General features: G+C 33.1%; 1 protein-coding gene across 1 annotated transcript in view; it reads left to right on the forward strand.

Annotated features, from left to right (window-relative positions):
• The window catches only part of LOC136969016 (uncharacterized), a 150,173-nt gene that overhangs the window by 15,292 nt on the left and 110,586 nt on the right, over positions 1 to 24,295 (forward strand). The window lies entirely within an intron of this gene.

The following is a 24,295-nucleotide window of genomic DNA, read 5'->3' on the forward strand; positions in this document are numbered from 1 at the left end:
TGTATCTCCTGAGAATTTTAACAGCGAAATAAGGTATTTAATGATTAAAAAATCAAGAAAATGTGCAGCAGATAGACTAAGATGCCTCTCGTATTTAAAAATCTGCATACAAAAAACGTAAGTCTTGTTTCCTTGAAGATAAGGAAAACCAGATTTTAGGGAATTCTTTTCACTTTTTATTTCGAAAATTTCCCACTCATCCCTAAAAATCTTAACTTCTTTCTTCATCACTTTAATACTGGAATATTTCTTTGCTTTTTTCCTGAATATTTTTCTATAGAAGTATAAGGAAACACGACAAGTGAATAGAAAAAATTTTCTATAGAATTATTCTACAGAGGAAACTTCATTAGAAAATGTTCGTGAAAATCATGAACATTTATCTGTAAACTTGTGCATCTCGGATCTGAAAGATTACATTTGCGGACCGCAAATGTGCATCTCGGATCTGAAAATTCCCTACTGCAATAAATTCAGGAGGAATTATCACGTGAAAACTAATTAGAAATAAAAAAAAACACCCCAATAAAATCTAAGAAAACAATAAAAATTCAAAGAAATTTCTGGAAAAAAATGCAACAATTGCGTTTTCGCACAGATAATAAATCAATTAGAGTAGATAATCCTCTTTAATCTCTTGGGATGCAAGAGTGGGAATTTATTTATAATTCCATAACAAAACGTGACACAGGAGCAATTATCACGGATTTCTTTAGATGAAAGTCTCCCCGGAGCGAGATCCATAATAGGAAAAGAAAGAATTGACTTTTTTATTTTATTTTTCAATTTTTTTTTCTTGATATGATACTGGGGCATTTTGTTAATGAATTGTCAAGCTGCACGACACTCGTTAGTTTGCTTGATATCCAAGAAAAAATCCACTAAATTATTTTTACTGTTAATGATATTTCCCCTACTTCTACCTTAATAGCTCTTTTTACTTTCATCAACCCTTTTTACAAGCGAAGTCGTCAATGGAATCGTTTGTTTGAACGTTCTCTTCTCTTTTGTTTCTCCCTTTGCTGATCCTGAAAATCTTTACCATTACATTTTCTGCTTGATTTTTTTATTTATTTAGAAAACTGATCGTTCTTAATTCGTGTTTTCTCTATCTTATAAATCGGAAATGCTTCCTTTATCTTTCTTTCTTTCGATTTTTTTTTTTGGTGTTCCTATTCTACTAAGCAGTCACTGTCCTACCAAATGTTTGGAATTTTTCAGGAGCCGGTGTTTGCGTATTGTTACACACACCTTTCTTCTTTGCTCTTCCTTGTGTATTCTTGTTTCCTTTAGTTTCTTTATTCTGTAGGACTTTATCGCCAAATATTCCGGATTTTATAGACATTGAGTGGTTCCATCTCGTATTTGTGCATCGCCAATTGAAGAGTGGCCAGTTTCGATCCGTTTTACACACCAAAAGTGTTTCCCTTCACTTTCCTTTGTTACGTATTCTTTGTTTCTTTTTTTGCTGACCCTGCACAATCTTTGCCACTACATTTTCTGGATTTTTTTAGAAACTAATCACTCCCAATTTGTTCTTTCTCTTCTATAAATTGGAAATTAACACCTCCTTTAATACTTTTTGCCTCTTTAGTGTGGCCCCTTAATATTTTTAGAAAGACCACACACAATATATTCATATTGAAAGCAGGAGTGGCTTCTTCGCCAGCGTTTCCTTTGTATTTCTTCGAAGATAAAGGACCAGAATCGATGAATATCCAGGATTTTGTAGAAATTGAGCAGTCCCAACTCTTGTTTGTACCCCACGAGTTGAAGAATGACCAGTTTCGATCCGTTTTGTACAACAAAAGAGTTTCCCTTACCTTCCTCTCTTATGTATTCTTGAACGCCCTTGTACTCCCTTTGTTTCTTCCTTTGTTGACCCTACGCAGCCTTCACTATCAGATTTTCTGAAATTCTTTGTAGGCTGACCACTCTCACCTCGTGTAGTTGCACGCTACAGACTAGGAACGTTGCCTTCACCCTCCTTTTTTAAAACCAACTCCCATAGGAACTAATTTTGTAGAGCATCTCCTCCTCTTTTGAAGAACACTTTCCTGAAACTTCCGGTTTTCCGTCCATTGTTTGGGGTAACTTGCCCATAAAAAAGAGCGAGAGAGAAACTAGGCGTGATCTTCAATTTATTATTGGGCTCTTCAAGTAAAACGAAGATTAGAATATTTTCTATAAGAAGTTGAATCGAAGGGGATGGAATTTTCTGGTTTTATTAAAAAGTAGTAAAAATTTCAACTTTAGTCGGAAGCTTCTTTATTCCGTGGCCATTTTTAACCGGGAGCTCCACTTTCTTAATGAAGAACAAGGGAAGTGGAAGACTTTAAAAAGCCACCATCTGCCACCGCCTTCGCGGGAACGTCATTGTTGTCGACAATGAGATCCTTGATCAATGCTCCTATAAGTCAGCCTCTCGTGTCTCTCTCTCTCTCCATTTTTTTATTATTATTATATTTTTTCGCTCTCTTGATCTTTCGTTAAGCCGCCAGAGGGCGCTGCGCCGGTCACGTGAACGGCGTTTTGATGAAAAGAATTGGGTCAACCGACGCCTCTACCGAAATGCAAGGTCGAGCCACTCGACAGCTGCTTGACACGTTGTTCGCGGTGTGCGTCATTCCCAGTCACGTGAATGGGTCACACCTGTTGTGTTTGACGTAATTGTCAGAGTTGTGATCTTCCCTTGAATAAATTAACAAAGGAGGTAACGTTTTAAAATTTTTTACAACTGTCGCCAGGCCATAAAACAAGTCGAGAAACGTCACGCTCTCGGTTATTACCATTAAATACGTTCAGGAATCTTTAGGGTTACAGACACTCCCAATTTTAAGTCTGCATGTTGAACAATGGCGAGGGATCTCGAGTTTAACGTCTACTTTTACAAATTAGGAACATTTTTAGTTCTGAAGACCTGAAGAAGTTCAAGGGTGTTCGGGGCCTCTTTAGCCTATTACAAGACTAAAGAGGATAGTTTAAGTTTTATGGTTGTTTCTACAAATTTACGCATCTTAAAGTTTAGTGTTCCTATTTAACTTTGTTCAAAGTTAGGGGGCAGTTTAATCCCTGGAGACCCCTAAGAGTTTTCAATGTGCAAACATTCAAAAAACTTCACTGGCTACGTTTCCATTATGAACTTGAACAGCGTACTTAACTGTTCAATATTGAAGTTTCTTACTGCTCGAACAATAATGGAAACACTAAGTTTATTTTCGTAGGTAACTCTTGAACATCCCGAACTTTGTTACGCATCAAAAACGCCTAGGTGTCTTCAAGGAAGTAAATAAATGTTCCCAATTGAAACTTGAACAGTTGTAGATACGAAATTTAACGATTATTTTCAACAAGTTTAATCATTTTAGCCTTTTAACAGGCTAGAGAAAGTAGTTGTTTAGCCTTTTATGAGGCCCGTGTCGTCTTTATTGTGTCGATTCAAAATTCAGCTTTCCCAAGTGGTCCATATCGTTGTTATGCTTAACCACTTGATGGTAGCGTAACAAAAATGACTTTTATGGGTCCCAAAGAGCCTTTTTCAATTTTATAATTTCGATATTTAAGCCACATAACGCCTTTATTTCGTCCACGTATGTAAGTGGTGTTTATATAATTGAAGCTGCAGTTACGGAGCAACTTGTATATATTTCAGGCACGAGTGAGTAATTTAATGTTACCTGCGGCTTCTTGCAGTTTTGTTATGCAAATAATATCAAGCCAAGTATTTGTAATGTGGATATATATGTACAGAGAGATCGTCTTGCCACTTAATTTTAATGTATGTATACAGCAGTTGGCCATATTTATTAAATCAATACTGGAGCATAAACAAAAATGGCGGTCATAAATAGCGGCATAAAACGAAGATTTAGTGGTGTACATCTGGAGGAATGTTTGTTAGAAAGGAATTTTTTTTTAAAGGAAGAATTTCGGACGATAAGGAAAGTGGAGGAAGAGATGACGTCAAGCGTAATATCCAAACTTTGATCCGATTACGTCATAAATCCTTTAAGATTTATGGTTTTCGATATTGATAGATACAGGAAGATTTGATTGGAAGCGCACTTTTGACGGATCATATTGGTTCCTTAATACCAATCTGATCGGGAGTGCGAAGTAAATTCCGTGACAGAGCGCACTGAAGTAGAGAGGTTATTTTCTTGATTTTTCCCCCCTCTCTTTCCACACACGAAATCACCCGACACGAAATAAGATGTGACATAAGAATGGGCGTGACTCGAACCCGGCCCCTTCTTCCGATTGTCTACAAAAATTCAATCCGGCTACCCGATATCAAATCTTGAAAACTGGTTAACAATGGGTAACGGGATCTGTTGAGAACGTCTCGTCCCTTTTGCCGACTTCATCTGAAACAAATCGCGAACACCCTTGGGATGGACCGTCGTGAGAAGGCGGGGAACGGTAGTACCCCTAAATAAAGAAGTTCCCCCCTTGGATGGGAGTGGAGGAGAGTTACTTCTCTCTCTCTCTTTCCCCTGGGGGAATTAGTAGAGTCTTTGTTACTGCACCTCTTTAAGGTTACCCTGTTCGTAAGACGTCTTGGGTAGTTTCGTTCGAACGAAATGCAAAGGGGGGGTAGAGAAAGAGAGAGTCATCATGTTGAGCAATACGAGTAGCGCTGCGGTTGATTTATGACTGCGCTTCAATCGCATCGATTGCGTAGTTAAACTATCATCAGTTAGGAAAACGGGACTTGCAACCCAGTTCCGGGGTAGAAAAGCCATTTAGACAAGATGCCAGTAGACTCCCCTTCCTGTCAGCCTGTGTTGCCAAATTGCACAATTGATTGGTCATTAGTCGCTCTCTTACCATTCGCTGTGGTCTAAAGAAATCTCAACAATGGAACATTCGGGTGCTCGAGCACCGCGCGAGCTTCCTTCCATGAACTGAATTTCCTTTTTATTTTTCTTCCTATGATGACATTCCGGATTAAGATGCGCGTTAATCTAGAAAACACAAGCTCCTCTGGCAGACAATTTAGTCTTTATAGCAGCTTAGTTCCTAAGATGCTGTAGTTTGGCCAGCTTGTCCTACGGCACTTCTTAGTTGTAGAAGTACTTTATCCTGATAGTCACTTTGATGCCTGGAGTTGTTTGCCTCCAGCAGCCAGTTTTCTTTCCCCCCTCTGCAGAATTGGAGTTGATAAAGTTCCTTCATCTTGATGGTGGCAAAATTCGATCTTAGACAAACTTTTTCTTTCTTCAGACATATTACCTATTTGGCCTATTTTTTTTTTTTTTTTAGTATTTAACTTAAAACATGGTTTATGTGGTTAAAATTACACCCCCGTTTACCTTTTAGAAATTTAAATCTAGGAGTTTTCGGAGGATTTTATTTTATAATATATTCGACGTTGGCGGCTCGTGAATGGCACAACGTATACACGTAAATATATTGTATTTTTTAGAGATTGAAAGTATATTTTATACAGTGATTTATGTAGAGGGTAGTATATTTTTATCTACTGATTTATGGGAAGGGGTCGTGTTTTATCTAGTAGTTTATGTAGAGAGGGTGGTTTTATGTAATGGCTTATTTAGAGGGCGGTTTTTTCCTAAAACTATACCCCATTTTGGAGCAAGGCAAAATACCATCGATGTGGTTATTTTGAGGATTTCTAATCCTCAGAACAACTACACTTTTGATATCCACAGATTAGAAAACTTCAAAAACTTATTCTGTGTGTTAATTTTTTCATATGGTTTAATGATTATAGATCAATATACTTACTGTATTTGGTGTCAATTTAATCTGTACCGTGTTTTATACTGTACAGAAGCAGTATTAATCCTAACAGTCAATACAGTTAATCACAAGGCGAGTTGAGCTTCTACACTAACAGGAAAACAAGTGTCTGTACAATGACACTACTATACACCAGATGAGTAATTTGATAGCGACTTTGGTACGCGTCGTGTCAAAACACTACTCACGTCAGTTACCTTTACGTGCCCGTGTTTTTTGCCTTTTTAATGAGAGCTGCAAGGAAAAAAATTACAGAACTTAATCTATCTGGAAGATAAATATTTACAAATTATAATAATCACGCTAGTGCTGTCTCCATTATTCTTTTCGCCACTTGCTGGCTCATGCAAATTTGTATGCCGTTTGCAGCAGCTGTATCCATGCGGGTTGACAGTTTTTGAGTTCTTTAATACGACGAAAGGAAGGTTGCAGATAACTGCAACCGATGATAGAGCATGACGTGGATGGAACGCGGGGTCATCACCGGGTCCTTGCGACTTGGGAAATGCTTGAAATTCCATCCTGTACTAATCCACAGGAAGACACTTTGATACCTTTTGTCAGCGATGCCGTTTAACGCCTCTTAACTGCTCCAGATTTATAAGTGCTACTGGTGTTTTATTACTAGATGTTCCTAGAGGAGATCCTTGTATTTTAACAAAAAAAAAAGAAAAAAAAAAGAAATTATATCTCGACTGGAATTATCACCTATGCAATGAGGGAGCATAATAGGGATTTTCATTTATCTATGCGAAACTTCACACATTTCTTGAAAAATGGAATGCCATAATGTAGATTAACATAAAAATGAAGTAGCTTAATAATAATGTCACGTAGGCAAAATATTGGAGGGTACTCTAAATGCATGCTCATTCCAATACTTCAGATACGTAGGCATATGCACAGTACTTTGTATTTTTCATGTTACTATGCACTGTACTCAGTAGTAAAGGTGTGCGTGTGCGAAGTGTATGTACAGGTACAGTACTTCTACACAGAAGTATACTCGTGTATTGGAGCATATTTTGGAGCATTGTATGTAGTCACACGTGAAATGATCACTATTCTACTACATTTACTGTAGTAGAATTTTATAAGCATTAACCGACTTTTGGGCCATTCTTTCTTTCAGCATTAAATTTTTTAAAAAAATTTCCTAAATTGTGCAGCAGAGTATTAAAATTTACGAGTATCTTAGAAGTGTTTTTATATAATATATATATAGCTTGTTGACCTGAAAATTTAGATATAATTCGCATGATAAATACACTTAATTTTTAATAAGTAAATCCACTTTGGCGGAATGGAATATTTTGAGAAGTAAACTTGACAGAATCAAAGAGATTTCGTTCGGATGCACAATTCGATAGACGCATTACGAGATTTTACAGAAGGAAAAAATATTGTAAGCACCTCTTTAAACGGTTATGCAAACCGTTATCCAATTGTTGCAACTACCAGAGGGATGAAGAGGCCGAGGAGAGCTGCACGTTCCTCCTCAACAATTCGCAAACGATCTCATTAAATAAACAAAACTCCCGCCTTTTTTATGGTTGGAAACTTAAATAAAACTACACCTCAAACTCTTAACATTTTTCTACAGGTGCTCTCGAAAGAAGGGGGGTTCAACCTCTATAAATATTTAAAGAGTACTTATAAAACTTCTTCTATAAAAGAAGGGCGTGTGGAAGAGCAACGCGCCAACAATGTGTGCACGCATGATTTATGCATGAACGTGTGCAGCGCATGATCATCTCCACTCACGTACCTACAGTTAGATGGGTGTATCCCCTGCGACATCTTATTTCGGTCATTTTGCCAGTCACATCTCTGAGGTATTGGGCTACATAGTCGGATACCTCCTCATTTTCTTCTTCCTTTTCAGTTAGTTTCCTTACTGGAGACGTGAGTTTCATGCTGCTGCCGCTGTTGTAAATCATTACCTTATCTCTGAAGTAGCTCCACTAGATGATTCTTGATATACTTATCTGAAGGACCGAGACGAACCGAAGGGGAGTTTGTTTTTTTTTTTAGTTATAAAACTCAAGGTGGGTGGGGCGCATTTTAGACATTTATGTCTTTGTCTTTGGCGTGTTTTGAATGGTGCCTTGTACATAAATCTCTCTTGTTTATTGTCCAAATTAATTTTTGAAGGTTGTAATTTTTTTTCCTCCCCTGTACTGGAGGGGAGCTTCAGGGGTGGTTTTTATTTGATATGCGTATCTCGTGAGAATTTAAATTTATTGTGTTGGAGTAGGTTACGATGTGGGGGACGTTTTGGGAATTCTGCTGATATGGGGAACTCTTATAAGATTTTAGGAAGTTGAAGAATTATTAGTTTATGAGGCTCCTATTTATTTTTCAATCTTATGTCGCTCCTGGGGCTCTTGAAAATGGACAAAAATGGAAAAATTTTTCGTAGATATGTGTGCGATTTTTATTTCTTGAAAACTGTAATTTTACGACTTAAACTCTCACGCTGCTTCTGATGAATTTCTGTAACTAAAGGTCACTGAATGGTCAAGTATCTTGATTCTATAACCTTTAATTTTTTTCTTGTTTGTTAAACATTAAATAAATATTTTAGTCTGTACAATAGATTCAGATACACGAAATGGCTTAGTCATAACGTTTCAAAAGTCACGAGATCCCTCCTCTATTCATTATGTATGTGTACAGAAACATAATCAGCATAATTATGATAAAGAAAATTTTAAAATAATTTAAATTTTCTGCTGTCGAGTCCATTTTTATATGTACTCGTGATTGCTAATCATAGTTTCTGCATATTTTTGAATTTTATGAACAAGTACTGTACTGTACCTGCACAAGTATGAGCAGGTGTTCTTAAGAATTCACGTTGCAATTAGGGCCTATTAATTAATACAAGCATTAAAATCTGAATTTTTCCACTGTTAATTAGAATTATATGGCTTTAGATAGGTGAAAAACATAAGAAAAGCATCGATCTCTCAAGTCAATTTGAGACTTGAGAGATCAATGCTTAAAATACTAAGATGAGGTATAGCAAATTTCCTACCAGCCGAGATAAATTATGGCGATGTGGATTCGAACCCGGATATCTCGGCTATGGAATGATAATATTTGTAACGTGGAATCATAATACATCATATTATTATTTGCTTATTGCTTGAAGTAATTGACTCCACACTCTATCAAAGAGTTGAGTGTGCAACAGTGCTTGAAGAAGATGCTTCAAGAATTGGCATGCTAAAGTACTCAAAATAGTGCTTGAAGAGTTTGTATGCATGTATTAGCGCTTCAAAGATTTGTGTGCATATAAATCTATGCTATCTTTCTGTGTCAAAAGGTAGGTTGAGTGTGTATTAAGTGCTTCGAGAAAGCGCTTAAACATACTTATTCTACCTTTGATACAGAAAGATATCAAGAGTTACTTTTATGTCAGCAAACATTACTGATGAGAATTTATGGTATTTCATGATTATTAATACACAAAAGACTTCTACACCATCCGCATCTACTAAACAGCTAAGAATATTTACCATTTTGTTTTTTTTTCAAAATTGCAACGTCCGTTACACTAGAAACGGTTAAAATTTTCAAAATAATAACGCAAAAACCGTTAAACTGCATAACGGTAATCGAAAAAAGTAATATATTAAAAAAAAGTATATTTCAATATAAAATATAAAAATTTCACGTATAGAATATTAAAAAAACGTGGGCATATTTATTCGAACGAACTTGATTATCGCTCTTGTTTATGCAGGATTTGTCTTTCCATTAGAAAATACGAATTTAAATAAGAGTAAAGGAACCACCCCCCGTTCATACATGCGTGATTTCCTTCCACTTGTTTGCCTCCATGTAGTTGCACGAAAATTCATATAGATATATACCGTCATGCACCGGGATGATTCGATTCTCGAGAGTTTTATACTTAATAGAATTTTTTATTTTGTTTTTTTCCATCCCGTTTCCGATTTGCCATACACGCCAAGTCGTGACGTCAGTTATGATAATTTTTGGCCCATCGATTTCTTTTATTTTATCTTTTTCCTACTGTTTTTTACTTTTTAACCGTTCGCTCGTCGGCTTAAATTTTGTGATTTGTCAGCAATCTGGCTACTCAATTTTTACTTTCCTTAGCGGAGTTTTTACTTTTTCCGGACGTGACGTCATTTATGATATATAATTTTTTATTTTTTAAACTGTGCGATTTTGCTTTAATCATTTTCCTCGGCTTTTATTATTATTTATATTTTCGTCGACCTTGTCATTTTTCAGCAAACTAAGTGCTTAGATTCTCGAGTTTTTGTATTCTTAACTCTACCAAATATAACGTCAGTTATGATAAATTTTCTAAATTAATGAATTGTTTTAATCTATTCTCTACCATTTTACGCCATTATAGAGTTAATTTTAGAAATTTATAGCATTCTATGGTACGATTTTGGCCCCTTATTAGGGTAAAATTACTGGATGTGACGTTGTTTATTATAATTTTTGTTCCATTTGATTTCTTACGTTTTAGTTTTTTTTTGTTTTATTTTTGACTTCCTAAATGTATATTTTTCAGCGTTTCTAGACCGTTAGGTTTTAAATTCTTTGTGTATTTTTAACCAGATGTGACCTCAACTAAGATAATATTTTTAAAGTATTGATTGATTTAATCAATTATCTTTCGATTTTGATTCTAAATCTATTTCATTGTACATTTGTTTTTTTCTTTTTTTTACCCTTATAGAACTGAATTTTGGACCCTTACTAGATTTTTACTTCTACCGGATGTTACGTCATTATTGTTCCTACCAATTTTTTTTCTCCCAGTTTGTACTTTAGACATTCTTTTCATCACCTTAAATTCGTTTAGCCAGCATTTTTACATGCCCAATTTTTAGAATTCTTGCCGCATTTTTCATCTCAACCGGACGTGACGTCATTTATGATATTTTTTGAAAAGTTTTTTTAAAGGTGTGTGAACGATGTGCTGAGGTGGAGCCGATAACTTTATGAATATGTTATGAGGACTCGGACTGGGTTTACTGAACTCGCTATCGCTTTATAAAATTTTTATCCAGCGATCGAGAAAAGGAGCCATTTTTTTCTATTATTTTTTTTTCTGAACGTGGAACTGGCTGAAATCTATTACGTTCCCCTCCCGATTTCCATTTAATGTCTATGGGCTCCTCCCAGTTCATCTCTAGTTGTCCCACTTACACTAAAATAAAACTGATGATGTCATTTATGATAATTGGAGATGTCGTTCTTCTTAACGAGAATCGGAGCTAAACCCGCTCCCCTCCTTTCAGGGGAAACGTGCTTGTAGGCCGATATTTTTTAAAACCCACATCACCTCTCTAAATCCTTAAATTAGAGGAACATTTGTTTAATTTTAAACTTCATCTAATCGTAGAATTTAACGAGAAAAATTTTTAAATTCTGACGTCATTTATGAGTTTTAAAAACTCATAAATGGCGTTATTATGTAATGATGAATATCTTAAGAGTTTTATGCATTGTGAAGCTTAAATAAATGATACATTTTATGCTGATTTGTTAAAGAATTGGCGTTAAATTGATGACGTCATATATGAGTATTTTTTTAATCTTAAAAGCGCCGTTATTAAAAATTCACTTACATACATGCGATTTTTAGGTTAGAAAGTTATTTCATCCCTGCATTTTCAATTATAAATATAGTATTATTACGTCATTTATAAGTAAAAATTTATTCAGAAGAATAAATTTTTAATTTAAAACTTTTGTTTATATCTATTCTATTTTCCTATTGGACCAATTTAAAAAGTGCTCCCAGTTTTAGCCAATAATTATAAATAAAAATCATTACATCATTTATGAGGTCAATTTTTCAATTTTACTAATAAAAATCGTCATATTGAGCTTACCAGGGTATTTTATTTTACAGAATTTCGGCTTTTATATATACTGTATATATATTACTCCACAGAATAAGATTTACAAGGCTCAACACTTTTTTCAAGCTAATAAATTATCCATATTATTACTATTATTATAATATTTTTTTATATGCACAAATGGAAAACTTTTCTCTCTCTCTCTCTCTCTCTCTCTCTCTCCTTTCTTCTTAGTTTTTTTTTGGTTTTTTCGTTTTTTAATGTTGAAAACTGGTGAATGTCGTTAGAGCTGATGGAAATCTTTTATTCACTTTTGACTTTTTACTGGAAACCAAGCTGGAAGGGCACCCATCAAAGATTTAATTAAACCTCTTCAACGTAACATAAGCCAACCGACAAGCCACTAGAGAAATAAGACTCAGCTTATGCTACTCGCTTCTAACTCAACATTCATTAGGCGTGTCTTTCCGCTGACTGCCATCAATCAGTGTTGCCAGTCTACCCCTCCATTTTCTCATTTGAAAGACTCTATGCTAATCTGGGCGAGGTAGAATTTATCATTGATTTGATACGTCGTCATTCGGCTCCTGACATTTTTTTATATATTATTCTCCTTCTTTATTATATATATATATATTTTTTATTTTTTTTTCCTTTATTCAATTCGTCTTGGCATTTAATTTCATAAAATTAAAATGTTTAAAGTTGAAGAATGAGTAGGAATTTTTTGTTTCGATTTTTTTCCTCCTCTTTCGTTGGGATGTTTCTATTTACACTTCCTCTTTTTCATGCGCTGTTTTAAAGGATGTGGCAGCGAGGTTAAAAGTTAATGGGCCTTAATAAAATATAGAAAAGGGTGGTTTAATGGGTTCATTAGTGGGTATTTTAAATTTAAGTTTCATTATTATTATTATTATTATTATTATTATTATTATTATTTTTTGAATTTTTCTCTGACGATGCTTAAAATAGTCTGCCATTTATTAAATGTAAAATATGAGATCTTATGAGTTAGAATGTTTGTTTTAACCTTATAAAAAAAACCTTAAACAAACATTCGAACCCATTTGGATGGAATTTTTAAAATTATTTTTGAATTTAACTTTGCTTTTTTGTCCTAACTAGCGTGGTTATCTTCTACAGTTGAATCTAATGCCATTTAATTCGATACCAGATGCATTTAAGTAAAATTTAAAATGGTTTGCTGAATCGAGATCTCAGCCAACAACGAATTTCTTAGAAAAGATGAAGAAGATAAAATTTTAGTCTCTAAAATCGTTCTAAAGTTATTCATAGGCGAATGAGTTAAAATGCATTTAGAAAATGGGAAAAAATGGCTTCTTGAAAGTTTCTAGATACACCTTGACATTTTCTATGCGATAAAAACTTTAAAACTAAGTTTAAAATTCAGATTTTTATGGGCTTAAACATTGGCAATAATTTTTAATGTTCGAATTTAGAGGCAGAACTTTTCCTACCCCCTCTCCTAGAACTTTGATTGTTTAACACTGAAGAGGTTATAAAAGTATATGATATATACACATGAAAGGAGGCCATCTTAGTGCATAAAAGCTCTATTGATCTTTTAATGGGCCAAAAATAAATTTAATGGGTTCATTAATATTCAAGCATTGTGCCCAAGGATGTAAAAATAATACAGAATTAATGGACAGAAACGAACGAAAATTAACTCACATTAATGAGACGAATATTAAAGATGTTATTGTTAAATATTCCATTATCTTCATCATCACAATGGGATTAAACTTTAGATAATTATTTAATTCTCCAAAGACGTGAGGATTGAAGAATTTTGATTGGGGGGTATTTTTTTGGGCGAATAACAAAGCTGTGAGCTAATAATAAATAATCTCAAGTCGTACAATTTTAGGAAGATTAAGGAGGATAATTGTGACAAAGATTATTCAGGATTGATGATGATGATGACAAATGAGGGATTTCCACACCAGAACAAGTGGCACGTTATTAAAGGCATTTTTGGAATTTAATAAATATCTTAGCTACATTTTGATTGATAGAATGTTGTAATAAGTGTGTTACTTCATTTTGTTACTGTAGTAGTAAGTGCCTTCCATAAATAAAGGTAGAGACGTGGTAATTCTTCACCTTGTGTATTGTTCTGTAGCAGAAAAATTATTCTTCTGTAAATGGAACAGTATTTAAATCTATTTTATGCATCTTAATTACGTTTTAAGACGCAGAATCGGATCAAAGGTATGTCACATACTATTACAGTAGCTTAAACTTTTATATATAAAACTGTAAAGTGTGTATTATTAAGGAGATCATTGTTAAGATAACATGGTAATAATGTTGCAAGTCTTTGTTCTTATAGAAATATTGATATGCCGTACTTAAACACTGATAGACTTACAAATCTGTAAACACTGGAACATTATTCTTGATTATAGGTGTACAACTTAACATCAAAGTGTTAAATTGTACATCTGTAAAATATACTGTTCCTTTGTTATTACAGAAGTATAGGAAGATACTATACAAATTCTTTATTTTCATAAATATAGTGTATACTAAAGTCTGTTGCTACAAAATTGTCTCGATATACTCACTTCTACAGGTGTAGAATTTAAGTATATTCTATAGAAGTATATCGATATACTTCTGCAGGGACAGACTGACAAACCTGTTAAGTTTTTTTATACACGGTATCAACATTTTTCCTGTTACCACAGGTGCACGACTTGACACGTAATAATTTATTTATTGACGTAGCAGTGTATAAATTAACCTTCCAAATTTAATAAAGGCCTGAATATGAAGACCTGAAGGGAAATTTCTTCTTTGCATACTCTTCAAGAAACTTTCTTAAATAACGATTGATGGAATATTATAGTTAATGTTGTTATTTAAGACGTGGAACGAGCAGAGAAAGAAAACTATTTCTTTTATTAAAAGTAAACAAACAACGTGCTGCTAAGCAAATAAAAGCACTAAATCCATTAAGAAGATTGCACAGAGGTGGTTCGAAAATAATATTTTTTCCTTTTTTTTTTGACATATTTTTGTGAAAGGTGGATCTGAAAAAAAATTCTATCTTTTAATATTAAAAATCGGAAACGTAACTAGTATATTACTTCTTTTCTTGTTTCTGTGGAAGCACAATGAACATTTGTTTTAGCAACAGAGATTGTTCAGAATCGAAAGTCATCGACCTGCAAATAAATTAAAGTTGCACGAATAAAATAACACGCACAGTCAAAGGATGAAAGGGAAAGGCGCGTGTTTTGTACTCATGACGTGACTAAAACTTGCGCTTTGTAAAGAAAACATCCGTGTTTTGGTGGTCCAACATCCACGCTTCGTTTTCTAAATTAACTTTGGGAGTTCGTCTCCAACCCGAATTTACAGATAATTGTAATCCATTCTGCTCTCACTTCTAGAAAGCTTTGCTTGCACCTTGTGTGAATTTATCTGAAGACCCCTTTGAAGGCTTTCAGAAAGCGAGCTGTAAAATAAGTTTTGTTGGTGGAAAAACATTCAAAAAAGGTTTAAATAAGTTGAAATATTTGTTGTGAAGAGTGTGAAAAGATTTCCTTAAACGAGGGTGGTGAGGATCGTAAGGTCCTTCACCACCCTGCATTCACCTTTATCTTAAGATCCTTATACTGGAATTTTTACTGTATCGACTGATTTGAAACGTAAAAGAGACGAAACTTGATCTTAGGAGTGTTTTATTTTATTTTCATTTTTGTTCAAATTTGTACTTCACCAATGATTTGCAAAAAGTAGAAACTCCAGGAACCAATATTATATTTGCATAAGTATATCATAGGGCAGTTGTAATTGCATTGTGTTCGGGTCAAGAACTTGCATGGAAAACACTAAAAACCAGATTCCTGTCGTGTTGCAAAAAAAGCAAAAATGGTAGATGATAAACCTGTTTGGTTCTTGATTTTTCAAGATTGATGAATGGACGGTGGAGCATTTCGTGTCGAAAGAGAAAAACTATCACAAACAGCTCGATACAGTATAGCCCGAAAATTTGGATCAGTCACGTTATCTTCTACCATCATCAGTAATTACTTGAGGGAGGGGGAAAAAACTATATCTTGAGAAGAAATTCGAACTTCGGTCTCTTACCTGATTGTTTCATCAGCATTTTTTTTTTAACCAGATGGAAGAATAACACAGCACTTTGCTAGATTTAGATGATATCATCTAAGTTTCTGCTTATTTCTGAAAAAATCTGAAGTAATTCTCGTGCAAAAAGTTCGGATTTTTAAAAGGAGAAAATTTTCTTCTGCACATAAAAATAGCGCATTTTTTTCCAAATATAAACTCAATTTTCTAATTTTTTTTTTTTTTAGTATTCCACGATTGGAATTACAGTATAATTTTTTGAGGTTTTAACAATAACACTGAAATATATTTAAAATTTCTAGAAAAATTAAATATTATTTTACATTAAAAACTTTACAAGAGTATACCTGTCTAAAAATTAAATAGGATTCTAGAAAAACAAATTAAAAATTACAAAAAAACACCCCTAATTTTTTAACATATATTTCTACAAATATTTAACGTTTTAAAGAAAATTTAATTCTAGAATTATTTATTATTTAAAATAAACAGTGCAGAATTACATGAAAATACTTTTTACCTCTTCTTCACCGTATTGTTAAGATACAAGAATCTAGCTTTCAGGATGAAGATGGGGATTTTTCACTTTTAAGAACTTTCCCAAGCGGAAAATAGGGATTTTTGTGGAAAATCTACTTTTTCTTTTCTTCTTGACATCAGAAAAGTTCCTCATTGAAGGTTTAAAGTAAAAAAAAAAAAAAATATTCTGGAATTTTTCCAGAACGTCCCAGTCGGATAATATATTTTTCTTTTCCCTTCCTGTTTTGAGCCAGTAGAAAGTAAGGGGTTCAAGTAAGGGGAAAATCGAAAAGAAGGAATCACCTGTATTCATCTACTGATGCATGAAAATTTTTCGAAAATCCATTAGTTTATGGAAAAGTTAAGTCGAAACGTCAGTTTGATAAGAAGAAAAAGAGACTCTAAGAGGAATACTGCATAGATATGCATACGTATCACCAAGAAAAATCAGTTTCTCAACTGAAAATATGGGATTTACACTGTCCTAGGATATCCATAACCGTAATTACATACAGGAACGGATATCAAACCTTAAAACTCGTAAAATATAAACTGTTCGTGTAAACGAGGTGTGTAAGATGTTATGGCAAAGTTGTTGTAGTAAATGAGGTGTAAAAATTTAGCTGGAGAGGAAAAAAAAACTACCTACAGATGTCCAAGATCGGTTAAAGTAGAAAATATATGGCCCTACCCTCGCTAGAGTTGAGTTTAAATCAATTGAGTCTTATGAGAGCAAGGCGAAGCTCGCCAGTCGACGAACAATCGACGAATAATTGTTGGAAACGTCGAGGGATTATTTAGGGATGTTTTTGTTAAATTATGATATTGACGATATCTCGGTTGTAACACAACTAACATCGAATTACCTAAGTACTACAATAGTACTCGTTGATATTTGTTATGTTGTAGGATTAAAGACGAAGAGGAAAAAAATAATCGTCTTTCCTAAAACTGGTTATTTTTAGGGAAAAGGGAAATTTTAAGGAATTAAAGAAAAATAATTCAATAAATTTTCTTTTCTTTCAAGTTTCTTTTTAGGATAAAAAATCCCCCCAATTCAGAATTTTTGTAAATTATTAGGGAAAAAGGAAAATTTTCTTCCCTAAAAGCAAACTTTGAAAAAATTTAAAATTTTCTTTAAAAGTTTTGCTTTTATTTTATTTCTTAAAATTTCCCCCTTTCCTGCAAAATCTTAAAATTTTCCTTTTTATCCCTATTATTTTAAAAAAGTTACCCTCCTTTTCTGTTAAAGTTAAAATTACTCTGTTGTAAACAGGAGAAAATGTCAAAGGATGTAGCAAGGGAGAAAAATTTCTCATCCGCCCTAACCTTCTAGAGAGGTAGTCTTTCATTTGTTATTTATCTCAAGCTAGGAATTTTTAAGGTGAAGATACTTCTAGTGGAATAAAGGAAATGCCAGATATTCTGTAGATTTGACGACATTTTAGACGATGGATACAAAAATCCCTAGGTTTAAAATTACAAATTGGCTTCTTACAAAATTTTCTGATAAAGTTTTTTTTAAAAAAAATATATTTTTTTGGAAGTGATGCCTGCAATTTTTTTTCTGTTTTTTAAGTGGTATAACAGCAATATTTTTAATATCGAATCAATTAAAAAATTCCCCTGAGAAGTCATTTTTAGTTAAAAAAAATTAAAAGAAATTTAGGAATTTCTATATACATATTAGAAAATAATGATTTTCTAAAACATTCTACTTTAAATTATTTTTAAAAATTTAAAAAATTAAAATTTATTCAAAGAATTTTTTTGAAAAAAAATAAAAATAAATAAAATTGAGAAATACCAAAAACCGTTAAAATTCTAGAAATTTTCTATAATGTTTTCATTTTTATTTTTGGGAAAATGTTACCAAAAATGCCAGGAAAATAGAATATTTTGAAAATATGTCGGCTTATAAAAATTCTTATATTTTTTGTTTATAAGAATATGGACTTCTATGGAGATCCTGAAACAATTTTAATCAATAAAATCTTCAAAGAATTAATCTAAAACTCTCAATAAAATTGAATAGTCTAAGAAAATCGCTTTTATAACAGGAAGACGATGATATTGAGAGGACATGCACCAACTTTTTTCATAATCTATGAAAAAATTTCCTATTTTTTTCTGGTTAGAGGGTCCGTTGGGATTTAGTTATCATATCAACACCATTGTACAAAGCTTTTGCTTTCAAAATAATTCGTAGTAGTGAAATATATCCTATAAAGGTCAGACATACAGTATCCAATTTTATGGGTATTAAGCAGAGAATCTTACAAGTGAATGGACATTTCAGCAGAGCATGCAGACAGACAGTATGCATACAATTCAATTACTCGGCTCTGTAATAAACGGAATTAGAAACAGTAATAAACCGGATGCTTCCTTCGGATCTTTAAATCCTTCATCGTTCGAATTATCGAAGATTGGCTTAGTTCTAGCTGCATTCGTTCTCTCTCCGTCAATAAAAGGTCCAAGTTCTCTTATAAAAAACCGAATAAATGCTCTAGTTTTTGACTATTTTTCTATTTTTAGCTTCCAGGACCTGAAAAATTAAAAATAAAAACAACGTTCTGTTAAGGAAAATTCTTCGAATCCTGGAATTCGATCTGTAGATTAAGTCTTGGCGAATTTAAATTTGAATTGACTGGATTGGATTAAGATTAAGAGATAAGGAATTTAACGAAAAATTGCTTTCGTAGATTTTTTAACTTCTCCTATTAGTCAGTTTAAATTTGAATCAACCATTGCGGATGAAGAAGAGTGTGAAATTAATTATTTTCATTTTAAAACGTTATTTAATCTTTATCTCATTGGCGGATTTGAATTTAAATGAACCAATTAAGAAAAGGAAGCGTTAAAAATAAAAATAATTAAAATTTTTCACGTTCAGTTTTGTATTTTAATTTTTAAAAAATAAAAATTAGGGGTGTAAATGATGGCTTTTATCATAATTATGAATTTATCCTTTATTATTTTTACAACAAATTGTTTTATTTACAAGTTTTCCTTCAGGAGAAAAATGATTCTTAACTAAATTTAACTGCTTTATCTAAGAAAATGTCCATTTATCTTTCTCATTTACACGTAAACTCGAAGTAATTCCTTAACTCTTTTGCATGCCATTCCTCTGCTTGTAAACCTCCTCATTTACTTTCATTAACATAGAGACAACGTTTATTTAATCGCATGTACTTCTCTCGACGTCGTTTTTTTTTAAAGTCCCATTGACTACGTTCTTACCTAAATATATAAAATTAGTGTGTAGGGGAGGAAAAAAAATGTTAGACATGGAAGCCGAGAGACAGATAGCTCTAATTTTCTTCATCTTTCCTACTTCTGATCCTTTTCTTTTCCATCACTCGATGTCTTCTTTGATCTTCTCGTGTCTCTCACGATCTGTTATTGACTGTGGCATCGCGCCATACTAAATATCATAATCATCATCTACTTCACATCGAGTTATTCTTTATCACCCTCTATCGTGTTTTCCACTTTAATTATTTACTTTATGATTTTTTTCTCCTCGGAAAATAACGCACGAGGAAAATATCTCTGGAGGACTCAAGTTTTTCAATAACTTGTCTTGAATAGATCTGATTGACACTGTACCTTACCTGATGCTTGTTTTGTTGGTCTTATGCAAAAATAAATCGAAATTTTAACAATTGAATAATTAATACCTGTAATTAAACGCTGTACAAATGTATTCCTCAAGGAAATTTTACCTTTTCTTTCTCTCAATTCTTTAAAAAAAATTCTTTTACGCTGTTTATCTGTTGGGAATTTAAAAATTTTCGTATTCAGTGAAATTTAATTTTTAATTCTTATTTCTTTTGAGGAATTTTGAATCGCATTGCTTTATTTTACTATTTGCCTACCAGGGTTTGAATGCTGCTCTGTCTGCAAGTTTTACTTTTCATCCTTCTGAATAATCTCAGAATTCTTAATAAGATTTTGGGGGAAATATTCAAATTAATTCTTTTGAAAAGTTGTCATTTTTCTTTGATTTCATATTTTAAATTGATGTTTTTGTTACATTTTGAAAATTCTTAATATATTTACAAAGTTCTTATTCGATATACACCACATTCATCGACGTTTATCTTTGGAGGATTCATCCGAAACTCTTACAAATTACACTAGATTTTTTCCGGGTGTCTGTGCGTATGGCTATCTGTAATATTGCCCTGAAATTCTTCGTGTAGTGCTTTGTATATGCTCAATTCTTTCCATTATTTCTGTACTAAATCTATAACAGGGTAAGTCATGGATGAAGACATGACCATCCATTTCGACCTATTTTGCCTACCAGTGGCCGAGTGGATAAAACCACTATATACTGGTAGTTCGCGCCCCACTAACTGGCTGGTCGTCTGGAGTTTTCTGGGTTTTATTCCCGTGTATAACATCTAAATAAAGTGTCACTTTCCCATAGAAAATCTTCATAAGAGTCATTCCTCCTTGGTAGAGCACTCTAGTGTTTCATTGCCTTATTCAAACTACACGAAAAATCCATGACAAATTATTCGTATCCGAGTCGAATTCGACATTGGATTCCTCTCTGCTGAAGTTCAACGGATCCCTTACCACACGCCATCTGGCGGACGATTACAAATTTAAATATTTTAATCAGATTATTCAGAACGTCTTACAAATATTTTCCAACTTTTACTTGCCGTACTTTTGTTTAATTTATTCAAAGAAATAAAATTTATAGCATTTAAAAACTGTTCGTATTTCTTGTGTATTACAGGAGTATTTATTTTTTTTCTAAAAGTTCTGAAATTCTTGTAAATGTTTCTTTCCTTGATACAAGTATTTTCATCTGTCTTCACAGTTATTCTTTCTATATTCCTTTGAGAATTTACACTCAATTTCCCTCCTTTTTTTAAAAAAAAAAAGAAATTCGTCTTCGATTTTCCGCATCCGGTAATTTTCAAATCGAAGCACGCTTCGTCCCACCACAGCATACAGAGGGAAAAATAAAATAATTAATAAATCATCCATGTAATCTTCCCCCTCATTTCCCCTAAACTTTCCTTTGTTTTCTGCATCACCCAACAGCCTGGGAAACAAATAACTAGAAAAAACTAACCTGTCAGTCGGTCAATTAACCTCAGTCGCAGATCTGTAGAAAACCATGACCCACTTGTGACCCACACCATAATGTCTTGGTGTGTTCCTTTACTACCATCTAAAGTACATTCGGTTTCCGACAACATGATGGATAGAGGGCCATCTCGTCTGTTAGTGGCTCGCCTCCTGTCGACAGAACGAGGTGTGGCGAGGAAGAGCTGTCATCGCCAACTCTAACTTAAAGCAGTTGTTTGTTTGGAATGTCAGATTTTCCTTGTAAGAAACAATTATCCACCATCGAGACGTTGTCAGAAACGTTTTCCGAATTACCGAAAGTTACGCCCCTCCAGATGGTGCACGGTCCTGTACTTACCCATGTGTAAGTTTTTTGGTAAGAGGGAAATCCTATTATAAACTCGACCTTGTTATGGGTCGTTACGTGTTGAGGGAAGAAATTAACTGGAGTTTTCAATATAGCTGAAATCTGAAAGGGATAATTTCAGTACAGTAGAAGTTACCATTTAATGTCTCCTCCTCTACAGCAAACGATGGTTCTAGGAGCCGTGTAGGTGTGTGCCAATGTTTGTTTAGCAGCTACCTTCTACTGGATAGGGAGATGAACGGTGTATTTGCTCTTTTAGATGCTTTATCCCCCCTCATTAAAAAGCATGGCTGCCAATTCTATTTCGAGAGACCTCATCGGGTTTTACTTTTTTATAAAAACACAACCCACATGGTTACATTGTCGCCTTGTCATCAATCCATGTTTAAACTTTAACGTTATGTTTTGTGTAATTAACGCTGTGGTGTAGGTGCAATATCCGGATTTCGGGGTGTAAATCGATATAGCGTAACTAATGCGGCTGTATGTGCGTGTGTTGCCTGTTTTAAAAGCTAAAAACTGACTTTAAAAATTGATGCCCTTAATTTTTTTCTACTTCTTTTTTTTATATTAAAACCAACAGTTGTTAGCTTGGAGAAGCGTTAAAATTTATAATTCTGTGCGTTACTCTATCCAGGTTATATACGTGTGTGTGTGGCCACTGCACGTTTTACAAGATTTTACGGATAAAAAATCCATTTTGGGAATTTGCATATTGTGATTTATCGCCGTTTGCGAGCCACACGCTGCACACTTTGCTATTATATTTTATTCTCTGGCTGAATTGAGTTTGTTTGTAAATGGATCATCCACTTAACTCAGCTCTTGACGATTCTTCAGCAGAAGGGTGAAGATTAAGGAGGGTGCAGGAAGGAAGAAAGGAGGAAAAAGGGGGAAAGAGAAATTGTCGCTTTGTCAGATAGTATACGTCATCGATTTGAAGCTGACGTGAATCTGAGATTTTTTAATGGATTTAGATCGCTCAGTAGCTATTTTGTAGCTCTTATTTTTGCGTTGTATATGATAAGGGCACGGATATACTTATTATTTATTTATAAAAGTGAATTTTTGTATTTTTATCCGACTTACTGTAACGAAATCTTATCGTTTTTCTATATATTTTTTTCATTTATTATAATGCCAAGAAACAAGATTCAATTTTATAAATAAAGAGATTTTAGAAACTTAATTAAATCGAGTTGACTATATGCCAGATATTTTTTATTTAGAATTAAATAGATTACTTCAAGATTTACCAAGATATAAGTAATTTTATTGTATCTACAAATGATACGTGATGGAATTAATTTTAACACGTGAAATCTAACTTTATACATTGTAGTTGCAAGAAAAAATAGAGTTAAATATTTTAAAAAATTATAGCTAACTAAATAAATAAATAATTTCTTTTTTAGTAGCAACTGCAGAGGAATTTCGTCACGTGACGTTTCTATATTGTGTCGGCTTTATTTTCAATTATACTTGGGAGACTGTCAATTATACTTATTTCTAGCAGACATCGGTGATTAAGCGGCAGAAACTTGATTCTTAGACCAAACAAAATAATGTTAGACGTTTCCACTTGCCCTTTGTTCACGTGCCTGTTTACTTCTCCTTGCCACATTTATTCGTCTCCCTCTCTATATATCTCTCTCTCCCTCCCTCCCGCAATCAGACATGACGTCATATTTTAGTAAATGCCATGTCCGGTTTAATTTTGACATTCCAAATTGAAACTTTCCTAAGACATTTTCTTCATATTTCTTGAATTAATGACGCATTCTTTGAAGCTGCATATAATTTCATTTCGTATTTTTATTGGAAATAAATTGATTTTAAAATAATTTCTTTTAAATGAATTTTTATGTATTACAAGATAAAATTCCCTGTATTACTTATGAAACTAATCCAGAAATATTTTATGTAAATTCTAATTATTTCTACAGATCTTAAAAGTTTAAATTATATTTTATTATATTAATATATTTGAATTTAATGATTGTTTTAATTAAAATTGTTTTTTAAACGTTTTACACGCCCTCTAGAATTTAAAAATCAAAAAAGTTACACGTCATAACGGATTCGTATTGTTTTTTTTTCAAATTTAGAAATTGAGTAAATTTAATCAGCTGGAAAAAATCGATTACTTAAAAAATTAATCGATTTTTCTAGATAGTAATGATGAAATAAACAGATTTATTAACAATATGCAAACAGAAATAGATTATTTATGTAACTGATTGTTTTTCCGGTTCTCAATTCAACGGATTTTTAAGATATATCGAGGCGCATAATTCGCTAAATCGAGGTAAATTTTAGAAATGCTAAATAACTCGTTACTTTCAGATATGAAGTAATAAATATGAATTGTATTAATTTTTAGCTGTAGTTTTATTGAGTTACAATTATGGAATATTAAAATGTTCGATAGATTTTCTTTTTTTAATATAAGACAGTGAATTATGTAAAATTTAATCGCATAATATGTAATTATTAGACAAAAACTGATAAATTTGTAAAAATTTCACGTTTAGAATGCAAATATTAGTATTAGTGTTTTCGA

Source organism: Centruroides vittatus, unplaced genomic scaffold (genome assembly GCF_030686945.1).
Source record: "Centruroides vittatus isolate TY-2023 unplaced genomic scaffold, ASM3068694v2 contig_1683, whole genome shotgun sequence".
Lineage (NCBI taxonomy): Eukaryota > Metazoa > Arthropoda > Arachnida > Scorpiones > Buthidae > Centruroides > Centruroides vittatus.